The 16,551-nt window shown below is 38.9% G+C and overlaps 1 long non-coding RNA gene across 1 annotated transcript; it reads left to right on the top strand.

Moving 5' to 3' along the window:
- Positions 1 to 1,922: 1,922 nt before the first annotated feature.
- Positions 1,923 to 16,326, top strand: LOC116583233. Its single transcript, XR_004282659.1, has 3 exons — positions 1,923 to 1,933; positions 7,554 to 7,556; positions 16,278 to 16,326. It is a non-coding gene; the product is annotated as an uncharacterized LOC116583233 (long non-coding RNA).
- The last annotated feature ends 225 nt before the right edge of the window (positions 16,327 to 16,551 follow it).

The raw sequence follows: 16,551 nt of genomic DNA on the forward strand, positions 1-16,551 counted from the left end.
TAGATGAGTGGATAAAGAAGAAGTGGTATGGGACACCTGGGTGGCTCAGTTGGTTAAGCAACTGCCTTCAGCTCAGGTCATGATCCTGGGGTCCTGGGATCAAGTCCCACATCAGGTCCCTGCTCAGCGGGAAGTCTGCTTCTCCCTCTGATCTCTTCCTTCTCATTCTCTCTCTCTCTCAAATAAATAAATAAAATATTAAAAAAAAAAAGAAGTGGTATATATATACAATAGAATATTATTCAGGTATAAAAAAGAGAATTAAATCTTGCCATTTGCAACAACATGGATGGAACTAAAGAGCATGATGCTAAGCGAAATAAGATAGAGAAAGACAAGTAGTATATGATTTCACTCATATGTGGAATTTTAAGAAACAAAACAAACAAGCAAAGGAAAAAGAAAACCAAAACAAGAGAGACAAACGAAGAAACAGACTCTTAACTACAGAGAACAAACTGATGGTTACCAAAGGGGAGCTGGGGGTGGCGGTAGGTAAGTGAAATAGGGGAAAGGGATTAAAGACTATACTGATGATGATGAGTACTGAATAATAAATAGAATTGTTGAATCACTACACTATTTTGTGTGTGTATATATACACTTTTGTGTATATATATATATACAATATAACACTGTAAGTTAACTGTACTATAATTAAACTTTAAAACTAAATTTTAAAAAAAGAGAGATGGGTTAAATCTTTGCCAACTTGAATGATTTCTTTTCTTTCTTCCCCCCACACCCCAAGTTTTACTAAGGCAATATGGACAAATAAAAATTCTATATATGTATATATTATAAAATGATTACCATAATCAAACTAAGTAACATACCCATCACCTCACATAGCTCTAATATATAGTTCAAGTCCAATGTTTCCTTACTGATTTTCTGGCTGAATAATCTATCCTTTGCTCTAAGTGAAATACTGAAGTCCCCTAGTATTGATGCATTGCTGTCTACTTCTCCCTTCAGATATGTCAGTATTTGCTTAATTATATTTAGGTGCACCAATGTTGGTTGCATGTATATTTACAATGGTATCTTCTTGATAAATTGACCCCTTTATCATTACATAATGAACTTCTTTGTCTCTTAAAGTTTTTTTTTAAGATTTATTTATTTTTTGGACAGACAGAGATCATAAGTAGGCAGAGAGGCAGGCAGAGAGAGAGGAGGAAGCAGGCTCCCTGCTGAGCAGAGAGCCCAATGTGGGGCTCAATCCCAGGACACTGGGATCATGACCCGAGCCGAAGGCAGAGGCTTTAACCCACTGAGCCACCCAGGCGCCCCTCTCTTACAGTTGCTGACTTAAGGTCTATTTTGTCTGATGTAAATATAGCTACTACCCCTGATCTCTTTTAGTTCCCATTTGCATGCCATATCTTTTCCATCCCTCATTTCAAGCTATGTGTACCCCCATATTCACTGTCACATTATTCACAATAGCCAAGGTAGGGAAACAACCTAAGAATCCATTGACAGATGAATGGATAAAGAAATTGGTATATATATATGTAGATCTAGATATACATACATATATATCTATATATATCTATATATCTATATATATGCCAACCCCGTCTTTGGCAACCACCAATCTGTTCTCTGTATCCATGAGCTCAGTTTTTAATTTTTTAATTCCATTACATATCTATCTATCTATATAGATATAGATATCTAGCTATCTATATACATATACATATCTAGATATCTATATACATATACATATACATATCTAGATATCTAGATTATCTATATACATATACATATATAGATTTCTAGATATCTATCTAGATAGATAGATAGATAGATAGATATGTAATGGAATTAAAAAATAAAAAACTGAGCTCATGGATACAGAGAACAGATTGGTGGTTGCCAAAGATGGGGTTGGGGAGTGGGTGAAATAAGTGAAGTGGGTCAACATGTACAAACTTTCAGTTGTAAAATAAATAAGTCATGTGGATATAATATATAGCATGGCTACTATGTTAATAGTAGCTAATAATACTGTATTGCACATTTGAAAGTTGCTAAAGGAATAAATCTAAATGTTCTCATCACAAGAAAAAAATTCTGTAACTATGTGTGGTGGTAGATGTTAACTAGATTTACTATGGTGATCATTTGCAATACACAGAGAAATCAAGTCATTATGTTATCCACCTGAAACTAATATAATATTGTATGTCAACTGTACCTGAATAAAATAAAATAACGCTAAGAGGCTTCATTATGACACTCAAAATTATTTTAATTAAATCTCCAAAGTCTGTTGAAAGGAAATCTAAGGGTACCCAGCTGGCTTAGTCAGTGAAGCATGAAACTCTTGATCTTGGGGTCATGAGTTCAAGCCACACCTTGGTGTGTGGAGCTTACTTAAAATAAAAAAGGGGTCATGAGTTCAAGCCACACCTTGGTGTGTGGAGCTTCTTTAAAATAAAAAATTAAATATATTTTTTAAAAAAGAAATTTAAGCCAGCATGCCGTGAAGATATAAATCCTTAACTCTGATTCTTAGTTCCAAGCTGCCAACATAATGACTTAGGGTAGACAGTGGAAGAGTAAGTCCACCACTGGTACTTTGCTGGCCCTTAAGGAAAAGTACCCCAGAATTTTCAGACTCAAAGAGACTCACATAATACACACAACCTTGCCTCAAGGAAAAGAAAATATACTGGGATTTGTTTATCTGTTTCACCAGCAAGTTATTCAAAGTATAAATAGAACATATACAATTTCTGGCATATGGGATATAAGATAATGTTAAAATCTCAATTTTCTACCAAATTATTCTATAAACCCAATATACTAATCAAATTCTCAAAAATCTTTTTTTGTAGAAACTGATAATCTAATTTTAAAGTTTATAAGGGGGCGCCTGGGTGGCTCAGTGGGTTAAGCCGCTGCCTTCGGCTCAGGTTATGATCTCAGGGTCCTGGGATTGAGCCCCCGCATCGGGCTCTCTGCTCAGCGGGGAGCCTGCTTCCCTCTCTCTCTCTGCCTGCCTCTCTGCCTACTTGTGATCTCTCTCTGTCAAATAAATAAATAAAATCTTTAAAAAAAAAAAAGTTTATAAGGAAATCCATAGGATCTAGAAAAGCCAAAACAATTTTGAAAATAACAAAGAGGACTCACACTTCCTAATTTTTAGACTTGCTATAAAGCTACAGTAGTCAAAGCCAATTCAAGGTGGGGAAAGGAAAGTCTTTTCAATAAACAATGCTGGGAACTGGATATCCACTTGAAAAACGTAAACCTTAACCCCTACCTCATATTATATATAAAAACTAAATCAAAATAGATTGTAGACCCAGATGTAAAAGTTAAAATATAGGACTTTTAAAAGAAAATGTAAGAGAAAATATTTATCAGCTCAGGGTAAACAAGTGTTTCTTAAATAGGATATAAAAAGAACAAACTATAATAAGTTGATGAATTGAACTTCATCAAAATTAATTTTTTCTCTAGAATATCCCATTAAAAAAGTAAAAGGCTAAGGCAATACATATAAAAGAAAATATTTGCAATATAGATGTCTCACTAAGGACTCCAGCAACATAAGTATCTGCTGAGAGAATCTTTTGGAGTAAACTGGGAAAATTTGGACAGGAACCCATACAAGGAACTTTAAAAAAAAAAAAAAAAAGATTTATTTATTTACTTATTTATTTGAGAGACAGAGAGGGAGAGTGAGCACACAGGCATGGGGTGGTGTAAGGGGAGAGAATCTCCAGCAGACTCCCCACTGAGCACAGAGCCGAACAGGGGGCTCTATCTCACAACCCCTAAATCATGATTTGAGCTGAAATCAAGAGTCAGACATTCAACCAACAACACCCCTACAGTAATCTTTAAAATTATTCTTTGTATTGCTCTGTATGGTTTAAACTATTGACATTAAATATGTATCATATATTTAAAAATAATAAAGTTTTGGTTTATAAAAAACAAGAGCATAAATTCTTAGCAAATACGAATAAAAAGAAACTGCCTTGTCTTGATAATCAATCTCTCTAAAAAATAAACCCACATCAAGTACCACACTTATAGCAAAATATTGGAAGTATTTCCTCTACAATCAGAGCACAGGAAGGTTCATTACTACCACTTCTTTAACATTGTACTGAAGGTCCTTAGCCAGTGAAGGAAGATAAAGCAAAAAACTCTAAGATTTAAGGATTTAGAAAAACTGTTATTATTTATAAGAAACCCTAAAATAATTTACAGATTGATAATAGGAACCAATGGTCTTTCAACCATCCACTTTAGAAGACTCTTTGGCATTATCTACTAAAAATATAATGGACCAACACCCATTTATTCTATTTCTGGAAATATATTCTGGAAAACTCTTGTACTAGAAGACATTTATAATCATATAAATAGAATCACATTTGTACTAACAATACATAAAGTAATCAATTCAGATATCCATGGATGGTAAATTGGATACATAAATCATAATTTATATACACATGAAATGGAATGTTATTCAATGATGAAATGAATGCTCTACCTCCTGTCTACAAACCCTACCCCTGATCCACGAGTATGTCCTATGGCTGCTGTGACAGGCCACAGGGAGGATCAGGCTAGAAAGGGAAACTGATTAAGAGAACCCCAAAATTTAGACCAATTCAGGAAACATACTCTCATGGCACCCTCACAGACCAAGGACTATACATTTTTATTTCTCTGGGCCATCAAGGTCTCACTTCTCTAAGAGTTTTAATGTGTCACTATTAAATGAGTCCAAGAGAAGAAACTTTCACATTCAATTTTATATAAAATGCACACAGTATGGCGTTAAATTAAATTGCTTCATGGTGCCCTGAGTCTTTTGATCAAAACAGAAGTGGTTCTTCTCTTCTTCCATTGTGATAGATAATAGCATATGTCTTATCCTAGAATTGCTGCCGATTTTTCAGTAATAACTTTGTTTTCCATTCAGCCTAAATAAAAGCTCACTGTTTCAACCTCTGTGAACACTGGTTCAAGTGAGGGTTACAAGCCTTCTAGAAGACTAGGATTTGTTAACATCTTCCAGTTAGCACTGACATTATTTTTTTGTAAAGATTTTATTTATTTACTTGACAGAGATAGAGACAGCAAGAGAGGGAACACGAGCAGCAGGAGTGGGAGAGGGAGAAGCAGACTCCCCGCTGAGCAGACAACCCAAAGCGGGGCTCAATCCCAAGACCCTGGGATCATGACCTGAGCCAAAGGCAGACGCTTAACTGACTGAGTCACCCAGACACCCTAGCATTGACATTCTTATTCAACAGTACACTTCTCCCTATTCAAAACACTGTGAATATTCCCTATTATTCGGGTATATATCTCTCTTGAAGCTGCAGTTAAGACCCGGAATATCATCAAGCCACTTCAGAGACATTTCTTTTTTCAATCTTACAGAACTGAGCTGTTCTTCTCCTCTCGGCACACTACCTCCAACATGGCTTCCCTGGTCTTGAAGGCAGACCACAGACCAGCAGCCGTGACTTCACGCTGATCCTCTAAGCCAGTAGCTGTAAGTCAGCTTGGGCTGCCATAACAAAATACCACAAACTGGGTGCCTTAAATAACAGAAATTTCTTTCCTCACCGTTCTAGAAGCTGGTAAGTCCAAGATTGATGTGCTGGCCAATTCATTTCCTGGCGAGACTGCTGCGTAGCTGGGAGATGGCTGCCTTCTCACTGTGCCCTCACGCGGCAGACAGAGACCAGCTCTCTGGTGTCTCCTCTTACTGAATCAGTGCACCACTCTTATCACCTCATTTAAGCTTAAAGCCTTCCTTATCCAAATATAGCCACCCTGGGGGGTTAGGACTTCAACACAGTCCAGTATATAGCACAGTGCACAGCTAAGATCTGTACTGAACGACTAAGTTCATTTTGTGTGTTTTGTTTTTAGGTTTAATCTACTGTGGACCAGTACTTTTGCACAAATACAACAGAAACAAATCCTTGGAATAATGAAATAGGGAAAAAAACCCTAAAGACATGCAAGATACAGGACCTGATTTATTTTATTTTTTTAAATTTGATTCATTTTATTTTTAAATTTTTTATTATTACATTTTTACTGGATTTTTAAATTAGGTTCAATAAACAGAAATTTTCTGTACATTTGTTTTTAATACTTTTTATTGCGATAAAATATATATAACATAAAATTTACCATTTTAGCCATTTTTGGCATGGTCATTGGCGTTCCTTCTTCCTCTCAGCCAATGGTAACCACCATTCTACTTTCTGTCTCTATAAATTTGTCTATTCTGGGCACCTCACATAAGTGAAATTATATAATATTTGTCCTTTTGTGTCTGGTTTATTTCACTTAGCACATTTTAAAGGTTCATTCATATAGATTTTAAATGCTTCTAAGGTTCTTTCTCCCCCACTCTCTGTTTACTCGCTGGGAGTGTTAACTTCCAGTACCATGATCAGTCCACAGAATCTCTGAGACCACACTTTGTATCCCACTACTCTAAGCTACTACAAAACCACACAGAGACCCGTATGCAAACTTTACTAGACATTATTCCCCACGTAAAACCTGGGAAGGACTGGATAACGCCAAGGGAAAAAAGAGTCATTTTTAGTAGGTAAGACCATCTATGTCAGAGATATTTTCAGTGGGAAAAAAGAAGAATTTTCTCTATTTCCCTGCATGTATGTATGGTATCTCACATGCGGCCAATGTAGTAAGCTGATGATCAGATTAGATAAGTAGTCTAATTAAATAACCAAAATTTCAGCACACTGAAAGCATAAATCTTCTCTTCTTTTTTAAAAAAAAATTTTATTTATTTATTTGACACAGAGAGAGACAGAGCATGAGCAGAGGAAGTGGCAGGCAGAGGGAGAAGGAAAAGCAGGCTCCCCACCAAGCAGGGAGCCCAATGCGGGGCTTGCTCCCAGGACTCCAGGGTCATGAACTGAGCCGAAGGCAGATGCTTAACCAACAAGTCAGCTAAGTGCCCTGAAAGCGTAAATCTTCTTATCACAAACATCAATACCTTCTTCCTCTTTCGAACCAAGCCTCCAGCTGCTACCTATTAGTGTGAGTTCCATCATCAAACGGTCCAAATCCAAAACCACATTCCATCAGCCTTGAGAATTACTACCAGACACCTCAAGATGATAACCTCAGCACACATCACCTCCTCTTCTTCCTAACAAACCCCCATTCCTCCAGGATGTCCAACTTCCAGCCATGTCCAGTTGACAACAAATTTCTCCACCTCTCCCTCTTGCTGTCCTCAAAAACAGAAACAAAAACAAAAAACACTTGCTTCTGCGCGCCCAATCATCTTACCTCACGTGAGCACCTTGCCTGACATGAAATTTTCTGGCCTGCAGGAAGTCCCTGAGGTAGGGAAATACTAGGACTTATTTGAAATAACGGAAGTAGACAATATCAAGAGAATAAATAAAATTTCATGCTATAATAAATCATCTTGCCGTACTGTCCCTCAAGCCTAACTTAGATCTGGGCAGGGGGACTAAGGAAGGGTTAAGAAGATGTGCTCCCTCTTCTAGATCGTATTTTGGAGACCTCCAGATCTAGGAATTCCTTTCCCAAAAGGCCCCAAGCCTGCTCCCAGAGCCCGGGCCAACATTTTCCCAAGACGCGTCAGCCTGTGTGCACTCTGCGAGGCTACAGGGATGGCAGAAGAATTGCTCTGTGTTGTGAAAGGATGGGCGGAGCCTAAAAACATGGAGTGGGGTATTCACATGTACGCATGGGAGCCTTCTCACCGGGTGGTGCAGATACTGAAATAGGAAGAGAAAGGCAGCGACCCTCTAAACTGCCACAGTGTGCTACGGAGCCCAAGGAATCCAAGAGAATCCTACACTTAAACCTGGCTTTCCACTCATGACGGAGGTACACCTGTCAAGGTAGTGGGAGAGAACCCATTTTATTTTTATTTATTTATTTTTAATTTATTATTATTTTTAAAATATTTTATTTATTTATTTGACAGAGAGAGATCACGAATAGGCAGAGAGGCAGGCAGAGAGGGGGAAGCAGGCTCCCCGCGGAGCAGAGAGCCCGATGTGGGGCTCGATCCCAGGACCCTAAGATCATGACCTGGGCCGGAGGCAGAGGCTTTAACCCACTGAGCCACCCAGGCGCCCTGAGAATCTATTTTATTTAACAGTTTGTTAGCTTGACTGACAGCTTTTAAATATTCAGATATACAGTATATAAGCATCCACTCTGCTCTGGCTTCAGGTCCCACAAACACCACCAGGACCCTGCCTCTCCCTGACAACCACACTTCACTTTCTCACCATTCTTGTTTCCGCCGACCTGGCAAAGAATGTACACGGAGGACGCACAGTACAAGTTCTATGTCCTAAAGTCTCCCGAAATACAGTTTATCTCTCTGAAGTGATGTTATCAATTTGAATGAAGTTAGAGCATTTATTTCAATTACTCTATTATTTCTTTCTATTTTCAAGTTAGGCATTTGTTGACATTCTAAATACACTTTCTCTTTTGCATACGTAAAACATTGATGTGCTTCGGAGTATAAACTATGTGAAAAGGTTAACTCAGATAATTCTTGCTTCCTCCCTCCATTTTCTTCCTTTCCACCTCCCACTCCCTAGAGGCAGCCATTTTAGTAAGTTGTTTATTTAACCTTCCAGCATTTCTTCCTGCAAACTGAGGCAACTATATAGATGTAGTCTCATCTTCCACTCCTGAATTGCGCAAAACATAGTTTGCCACATACAAGGTTTTGCACCTCGCACTTTGCACTGAACAAAAAGTGCCCAGAGACCACACCGTATCAGCATCTTTCTCTGTCCATTTTTTTAAAAAGATTTTTTATTTTATTTATTTGACAGTCAGAGGTCACAAGTAGGCAGAGAGGCAGGCAGAGAGAGAGGAGGAAGCAGGCTCCCTGCTGAGCAAAGAGCCCGATGCGGGGTTCAATCCCAGGACCCCAGGATCATGACCCAAGCCAAAGGCAGAGGCTTTAACCCACTGAGCCACCCAGGCGCCCCTCTCTGTCCATTTTTATGGCTGCACAGAACCCCGTGGTATGAACTCAGGGTAGTTTAACGAGTCCTTTATCATGCATGTCTGGGTTGTTACCAATCTTTTGCAATCAATAACCCTGTGCATCTGTCATTACATAAATGTTCAGAAATATATTTCAGGGGCGCCTGGGTAGCTCAGTGGGTTAAGCCGCTGCCTTCGGCTCAGGTCATGATCTCAGGGTCCTGGGATCGAGTCCCACATCGGGCTCTCTGCTCAGCAGGGAGCCTGCTTCCTCCTCTCTCTCTGCCTGCCTCTCTGCCTACTTGTGATCTCTGTCTGTCAAATAAATAAATAAAATCTTTAAAAAAAAAAAAAAAGAAATATATTTCAGATAGACTCCCAGAAGAGGGGTTCCCTCAGAATAAATGCATCTGTAATTTCAAGAGACGTTACAAAACTCCCTTCCATAGAAGCTATAGTTTGCTTTCCCACCAGCAATGTTTTATGAGGGTTTGTTTCCTCTCAGCCTTGTCTACAGCATGAGCTGTCAAACTCTGAAATATTTGTTCATTTGAAATATGGAGGTGAGAAATAGTCACTTGATGTATTTTAATCTGCATTTCTGCTATTATTGGTGAGCTTGGTCATCTACGTACATTTCTTTTGCTATACTGTTCATTTTTCTATTTTGCACTTGGGCTTTTTCATATAGATTTTAGGAAGGATATTGTCTTTTATTTTGTGATTTAAGTTACAAAAGCTTCTCCCAGTTTGTCATTTATCCTACACCTTTTCTTACGATATTTTAAGCCAGGCAAATGTTGTGGGGTATTTTTGTTGTTGTTGTTGTTGTTGTTTTTATTTATTTATTTAAGGGGATGTGGGGGCAGAGGAAGAGGGAGAGAGAATCCCAAGCAGACTGTGCACTGAGAATAGATCCCAATGAGGGGCTCAATCCCATGACTCTGAGATCACAACCTGAGCTGAAACCAAGAGTTGGATGCCCGACCAACTGCACCACCCAGACGCCCCTGGTTTGTTTTTACTGTAGTCTAATATGTAAACTTATCTTTTCTTTTGTAGCTTCTAGAGTTTGACTCATAATTTGCAAGTCTTTCATTACTCCTAAGTTATAAAGGAAATCACTCATGATTTCTTTGATTGTTTCTTTCAAAATAGTTTTTATTTTTTTATTTATTTTTTAATTTTTTATTTTTTATAAACATATGTTTTTATCCCCAGGGGTACAGGTCTGTGAATCACCAGGTTTACACACTTCACAGTACTCACCAAAGCACTCAAAATAGTTTTTAGATCTTTCATCCATTTGAAGGAACTTTGCATTCTAGCATTGACATTGGTCTTGGGAACTGTTGATCACGGGTGTCCATACTTTGCTTGTTAGGCTTTCTGTTTTGAGTGTTAATCCATATGCTCAAGGATTTAGCTGTCCTGAGAGGCTTCCCACTCCCATTAGTCACCTACAATTAGTTCTGTCCATTAACTGTCCTAACGACTCCCCATGAATATTCATTTGCCATACATATGAGTGCCATCCTTTCTCCTAAAGATCCCAGGGGACTCAGTTCTTCCTGGAACAACTCTTGTATAGGAGACTCGATAATTACCTTTTTCATGACATGCACAGGGCAACTGAAAGTCTTACATTTCCAAGGGTGAGGTTTTTAGGGTTTTGGTGTTATTTCTACTGAGTATGGATTTGTTTGGGGGCTGAGAAGTTTTGGGGGATGTTTTGGGGGGCAGAAGGTGGTGGGGACAGGTAACATTGAAAAGCAAGATGAGGAAGGGCACCTTATGGTAAGCTTCAACTTGCCCTCAACTTTCCTGTGGTCCCCCCCTCCAGCTTGCTTCTTGGCCTCACCTTTGTCTTGGTGTTCACTAGATGAAGGTAATTAAGCTTCTTCATCATTTGGGCATGTTTTTAAGAATTCTGAAATGCAAGCCTGACTCCTGAAGTTTGTACAGCAGGGTTTTCTTTAGGGAAATCTAAATGAGCTGTTTCACTAATGAACAAAGTTTTCAAATGCAGGAAAATAAATGTGTGTTTGCTCTTCGTAAAAATCCTTTTCATGCTTAATAATGCAGCTGTCAGTCCCTGAGTTAATTTCTCAAAAGCATACTACCAAACCATTACTCCTTGTCTATGACTACAATAAAAGTTTTTTATTCATTTATTTATGTCATAGGCCTTGTTCGTGCGCTTTCTGCTCAAAGCAAACTGCCCCATGTAGTCAGTGTAAATGGTCTAAAGCAAATTTTCTTTACCATCCTCTAAAATTTTTTTCTATTCTGGGGGCGCCTGCATGGCTCAGTCAGTTAAGCATCTGCCTCTGGCTCAGGGTCCTACGATGGAGTCCTACAATGGAGTCCCACAGGGAGTCTGCATCTCCCTCTGTCCCTCCCATCCCCTCTCCCCCCACGCTCGCACCTACTCTCTCTCTCTCTAAGAAATTGTAAAAATCTTTGAAAATAAATAAATAAATAAAATTTTGACTATTCTGATGGCTTAACCTGATCTTTTCTCTTAAATGTGAAAACTCATCATAAAATGGACTAGCTTTTCTTTTACACTGAACTTTATATCAATGTATTCAACTGATCTTTATGCCAATAAGAAATGCATTGGTTTTTGAAACTGAGATCACAAACAAGGGGGGGGGTGCCTGTATTGTAATGCTAGAGGGAAAGCTCTCAAAATGGTGCATAATGACCTAGAAAACATTTCCCCCAAATTTTTATTGATTACAACACCGCTTTACTAGCCCACCAAATGACTCTTGGTTAAAGGTGTTAACCTGAAAATAAAAAGCCACAATGAGAGGCAAACAGACATTTATTTGGGAGTAAAGAATTAATAATCTGGGGAGCACAGAATCAGGTAAAAACCCAAATAGTGCCCCATTTGTAGGATGCGAGCAAGGGGTTTCTATGAGGGAAAGGGCGGGCAATTACATGAGATAAAGAAAAGCAAAATTTTTTCTATGGGTCAAGCTAAGATACTCTAGGTTATACATTAATTAACTACCGATTCTATCTTCAAAAAGTCCACAACCCTCAGTCTGCTGATCAGGATATTCATTCTCTGGCTGACTTCTCAAGCAATTGCTTAAAACAACTGCCATTTTGCCTACTCCAAAGGTTTTGCCCAGTTCAAAAAAAGATGGGTTAAGGCAGTTTTTCCAAATGGCCATTCTGGCTCTATTTTAAAATGGCTCCAATTGGGGCGTCTGGGTGGCTCAGTGGGTTAAAGCCACTGCCTTCGATTCGGGTCATGATCCCGGTGTCCTGGGATTGAGCCCCGCATCGGGCTCTCTGCTCGGCGGGGAGCCTGCTTCCTCCTCTCTCTCTCTCTCGGCCTGCCTATCTGTCTACTTGTGATCTCTGTCTGTCAAATAAATAAATAAATCTAAAAAAAAAAAAAGAGAGAGAACCTGAAGACTAGGTCACAGACAGAGTCTGTCAAGATATCACTGAGGACAGGATGAATGAGATTTGGTTGGATTTTAATGACTGAATATCCTTACCTCATAGAAACTCATTGCTGAGTCAAGTCAACCTAGGAGGAAGTTCCTAGTGGCTACCGAAAGATTCTATTCTCACCTCTGACCATGTAACATGTTGATCATGGATTTGGATGAGAATATTGGTGATATACAGACCAAACACAAAAATAACAGGGACCTGGGTATGTTAAGTAATATGCTAGGTAGAATGATTCAGATTCAAAGAAGTTTCATCAGACTAGATTTTTCAGTTGTTTCATTGTATGGCCCCTGTCTTGTGAACTTTTGCATTCCTCCAGCATGTACTTGAGTGCCTGACACTAAGTTCTCAATGAAAGTTTTATGAATGGGCAAATGAATGAATGAATAAATGAATGATAGAAAGCATCTAAGATGATGTGGTTAGTAGTGGAAACTGGTAGTTGACCACCAAAGTCTGTATATTTCCCAGCCTTCTTGCAGTTAGCTGTGGTCACATGACTAAGTTTTGACCCCTTAAATCTTGCCACACATGATGAGTCCTACTTCCAGGTTTGTTAAGATATTGAGGTGCCTCTTATATACTCTCCTTCCTTTTCTCACTGGCTAGAACGAGAATAGACTTGACAGTGGTCCAGCATCAAGGAGCAGATGAAAATAGTGTTCTAGGAGAATGGCTGTACTATAAGATGAAAGGACCTGGACAACCAAATGGAGCAAAGCTTCTCTGATGACTCAAATTGCTCACATCACAGCTAGTATATGATATATAAGCCACTGTATGAAGGTTTTCTTCGTTATGGCTTCTTAGTCTTCACCCTAACATGAGGTTCAAGGTGAGACTGCCCAGCCAATAAGCAGTGAAGTAGGGGCAAAGGTCATGAAGTGCCCTTTTGTCAAAAACACAAAACAAACGAACAAAAAAACCCAACCCAAATCAAACCAAAACAAAACAAAAAACTAATGGCCATACGAATATAGGATAGGGGAAATTTAGCTTAACAACTCCATGTTTGAAAAAGACTTGAAGGTTTGTGGTTTACCAGAGGATTCATATAACTCATTTGTGTGCTATAACTGTGGAGAGGGGGCAGCAAAACTGGGAAATAAATGAAGTCCTATAAGTGTGGCATGCAGAATGCGGGAAGTGGCAGGTGGACTGAAGTTTTTCTGCCCTAGTCAGACCACCTTCAGTTTATAGGGCAGACTTGTGTTTTTTCAACAGGACCCCTCAAGCACCTTACAGGAATTTGATTATATCTTAGTGTTCTATGGATGCTAGTGAATTTGATTCAAATTTTTACTTTTGCCTATAATTTGAGTCAGGCAATCTGGATGCTTCCAACAAAGCGTATTCAGTGGAGACAAATCAGGATAGTGAACAAATTTAAAATTTTGTCCCCTATGGAGCATTTGTTGGACTTGAGTGAGGCATGGCTCATCATAATGAAGAGGAACCTCAGGGGGACAAAATAGTAGATAACTTTGAATATTTGAGTGACTGTCTTGAGAAAGAGGAATGAGATGTATTCTGAATGGTATCTGAAAACCCTGAACTTGAAACTGTATGAAAAAAAAGCATCGGGGCACCTGGGTGGCTCAGTGGGTTAAATCCTCTGCCTTCAGCTCAGGTCATGATCCCAGAGTCCTGGGATTTAGCCCCACATCGGGCTCTCTGCTTGGCGGGGGGGCCTGCTTCTCTCTCTCTTTGCCTGCCTCTCTGCCTACTTGTGATCTCTGTCTGTCAAATAAATAAATAAAATCTTACCAAAAAAATTCTTTTTTTTTTTTTAAAGATTTTTTATTTATTTATTTGACAGAGCGAGATCAGAAGTAGGCAGAGAGGCAGGCAGAGAGAAGGAGGAAGCAGGCTCCCTGCTGAGCAGAGAGCCCGATGTGGGACTCGATCCCAGGGCCCTGAGATCATGACCTGAGCCGAAGGCAGCAGCCCAACTCACTGAGCCACCCAGGCGCCCCTTACCAAAAAAATTCTTAAAAAAATTTTTTAAAAGCATCATTCTATGTAAACTTAATATATAAATCAGATTTTTAAAAATTAATTCATCGATGCCCATTTAGATTTATAAAATTCTTCCTTTTATAAAAAGAGCCATCTCTGTGTTCTCTTAATAGAAAGTTCCTCTATGCATTTAAGATTTTGAATCTTAAATCTCAACCTTACAGGAATATACTGAATCCCTCAATTCCCTGGCATGGCACAGTCAGCTGGGCTAATTTGAGGAGAGTTTTATAAAGAAACTATTGACAAATGTGTGAGAAGCAATAGGGAAATCACTAGGAATGGTACTCCAAGGTTAGTTACAACTAACCTTGAGGCATAGAATTGCTAAGAGGAAGGCAGTTACTAGAACCTGTAGACAATGAGAATTGATTGAAATTCACTACGCGTCCTTCCTTTGGCCAAGGGATGTGGCTTAGGATGATCCTATAGGACTGAGCAAGGAAATAAACACCCCGAACTTCATTCACTCCCTTCCCTTTCTGCCATCTCCCAGGTCTTCCTACTGGTTGAACTCACCCAGAAGCCACGAAACACGAAGTGCATTCATGGACTCCTTGCAGGGCCGTCTTTCTATCCATGAAGGAGAGTAAAAAGGGTAGAGAATTGGTCTGTGGGAGCCAAAGGAAGCCATCGAGGAAATGTAATGTTAACTCAAATTTTCTACTTTATGTATCAACCATTCTGTCATTCATCTTTGCATTTGGTTCTGTATCTGAGGAATACCAAAGAAACCTCAAATATACAGCCTCCAGAACAAATGGTGGGAACTAATTTAAAATGAAAATGAAAACTCAGCATGCCAGAAGTGAAGCTGATGGTTTTTCATCTCCCTCCATTCACATGGATGAATACTCTCTTCATTTTTAAACACACTTACAGACTGATATGCTTCTATTATTTGCTAAACCTACGGTAAACCAAAAGGAAAATAAATTTTACTTCTGTGAAAAATGCCTGTGACAGTAAGATGCAGATTTTATTTTCGTGAAGCACCAAATGAGCCACTGTAAAAGTTTAAATAGGTCAGCATTCAGAAAATAAATCTAGCTGCATAAAGTTAGAACACTGAAAAAAAAAAAAAAGACAAGATACAGTAATATTCTTGAGTCTAAACATTTGTTTAGGTTTTAAATTAGACAAATGTTCTTCCACCATCTTTGTTTGCTCATAAAGAGTAAAACCTGTCTCATTGGCAATTTTTATTTCAACATGACTCCCTTTTGTGAATATCCTTTTTCAGTTATAGTGCACGATTTAAAAAAAAAAAAAAAAGGGCCTTGGGCAGATTCACACATTTTCTGCGGCTGCTGTTGTTCTCATAGCACTTTTACCTTCTCTTTCTCACAGAGCTCAACATTTTGTATCATAATAATTTCACATGTCTGACTCCCTGGCTAGACTGTGAGCTCTAGAGAAGAAAGATCATGCTTTGTTCGTCTCTGCATCCTGCAATCCCAGCAGTACCTTCCCCACAGTGTATACCCCAAGAATCCTTGTCAAATAATGATAAAGCAACCTCACTTTCTGTCTTTCCTCTCTTGAGGGGAAGCATTCTCAAACTAAAAGATAATACCATCTCCTCTGTACATTCTCAAGCGTGAAGTTGATGGTTTAGGTTTTCTTTTTAACTCTTTCATATTTTAACAACTCTGTACTTGTATGTGCATGCACTATAGGAGCACATGTAAGATTTTGTTAAATTGAATCACTTAGAGCTTGGGGGGGTTGGCGTGAGATTTAGTAAGCTTTTTGTTTTTTTTAAGGCCAGACAGTAACTATTTTAGGTTTTGCAAGCCACGTAGTTTCAGCGGCAACCACTTAGTCCTGCCCATGCAGCACAAAAACAGCCTGAGACAGTATGTAAATGATAGGGCATGGCTGTGCTCCAATAAAATAGGACACTATTGCAGACACGAAGTTGTGAACAATGCAGCCATGAATAGCCTTACACACATGGCCTTTCTTCCATGTACACATGTATCATAGGGGTAATGTCCAAAGGTGGAATTACTGGGGCAA

This window comes from Mustela erminea, chromosome X (genome assembly GCF_009829155.1).
Source record: "Mustela erminea isolate mMusErm1 chromosome X, mMusErm1.Pri, whole genome shotgun sequence".
Classification (NCBI taxonomy): Eukaryota; Metazoa; Chordata; class Mammalia; order Carnivora; family Mustelidae; genus Mustela; species Mustela erminea.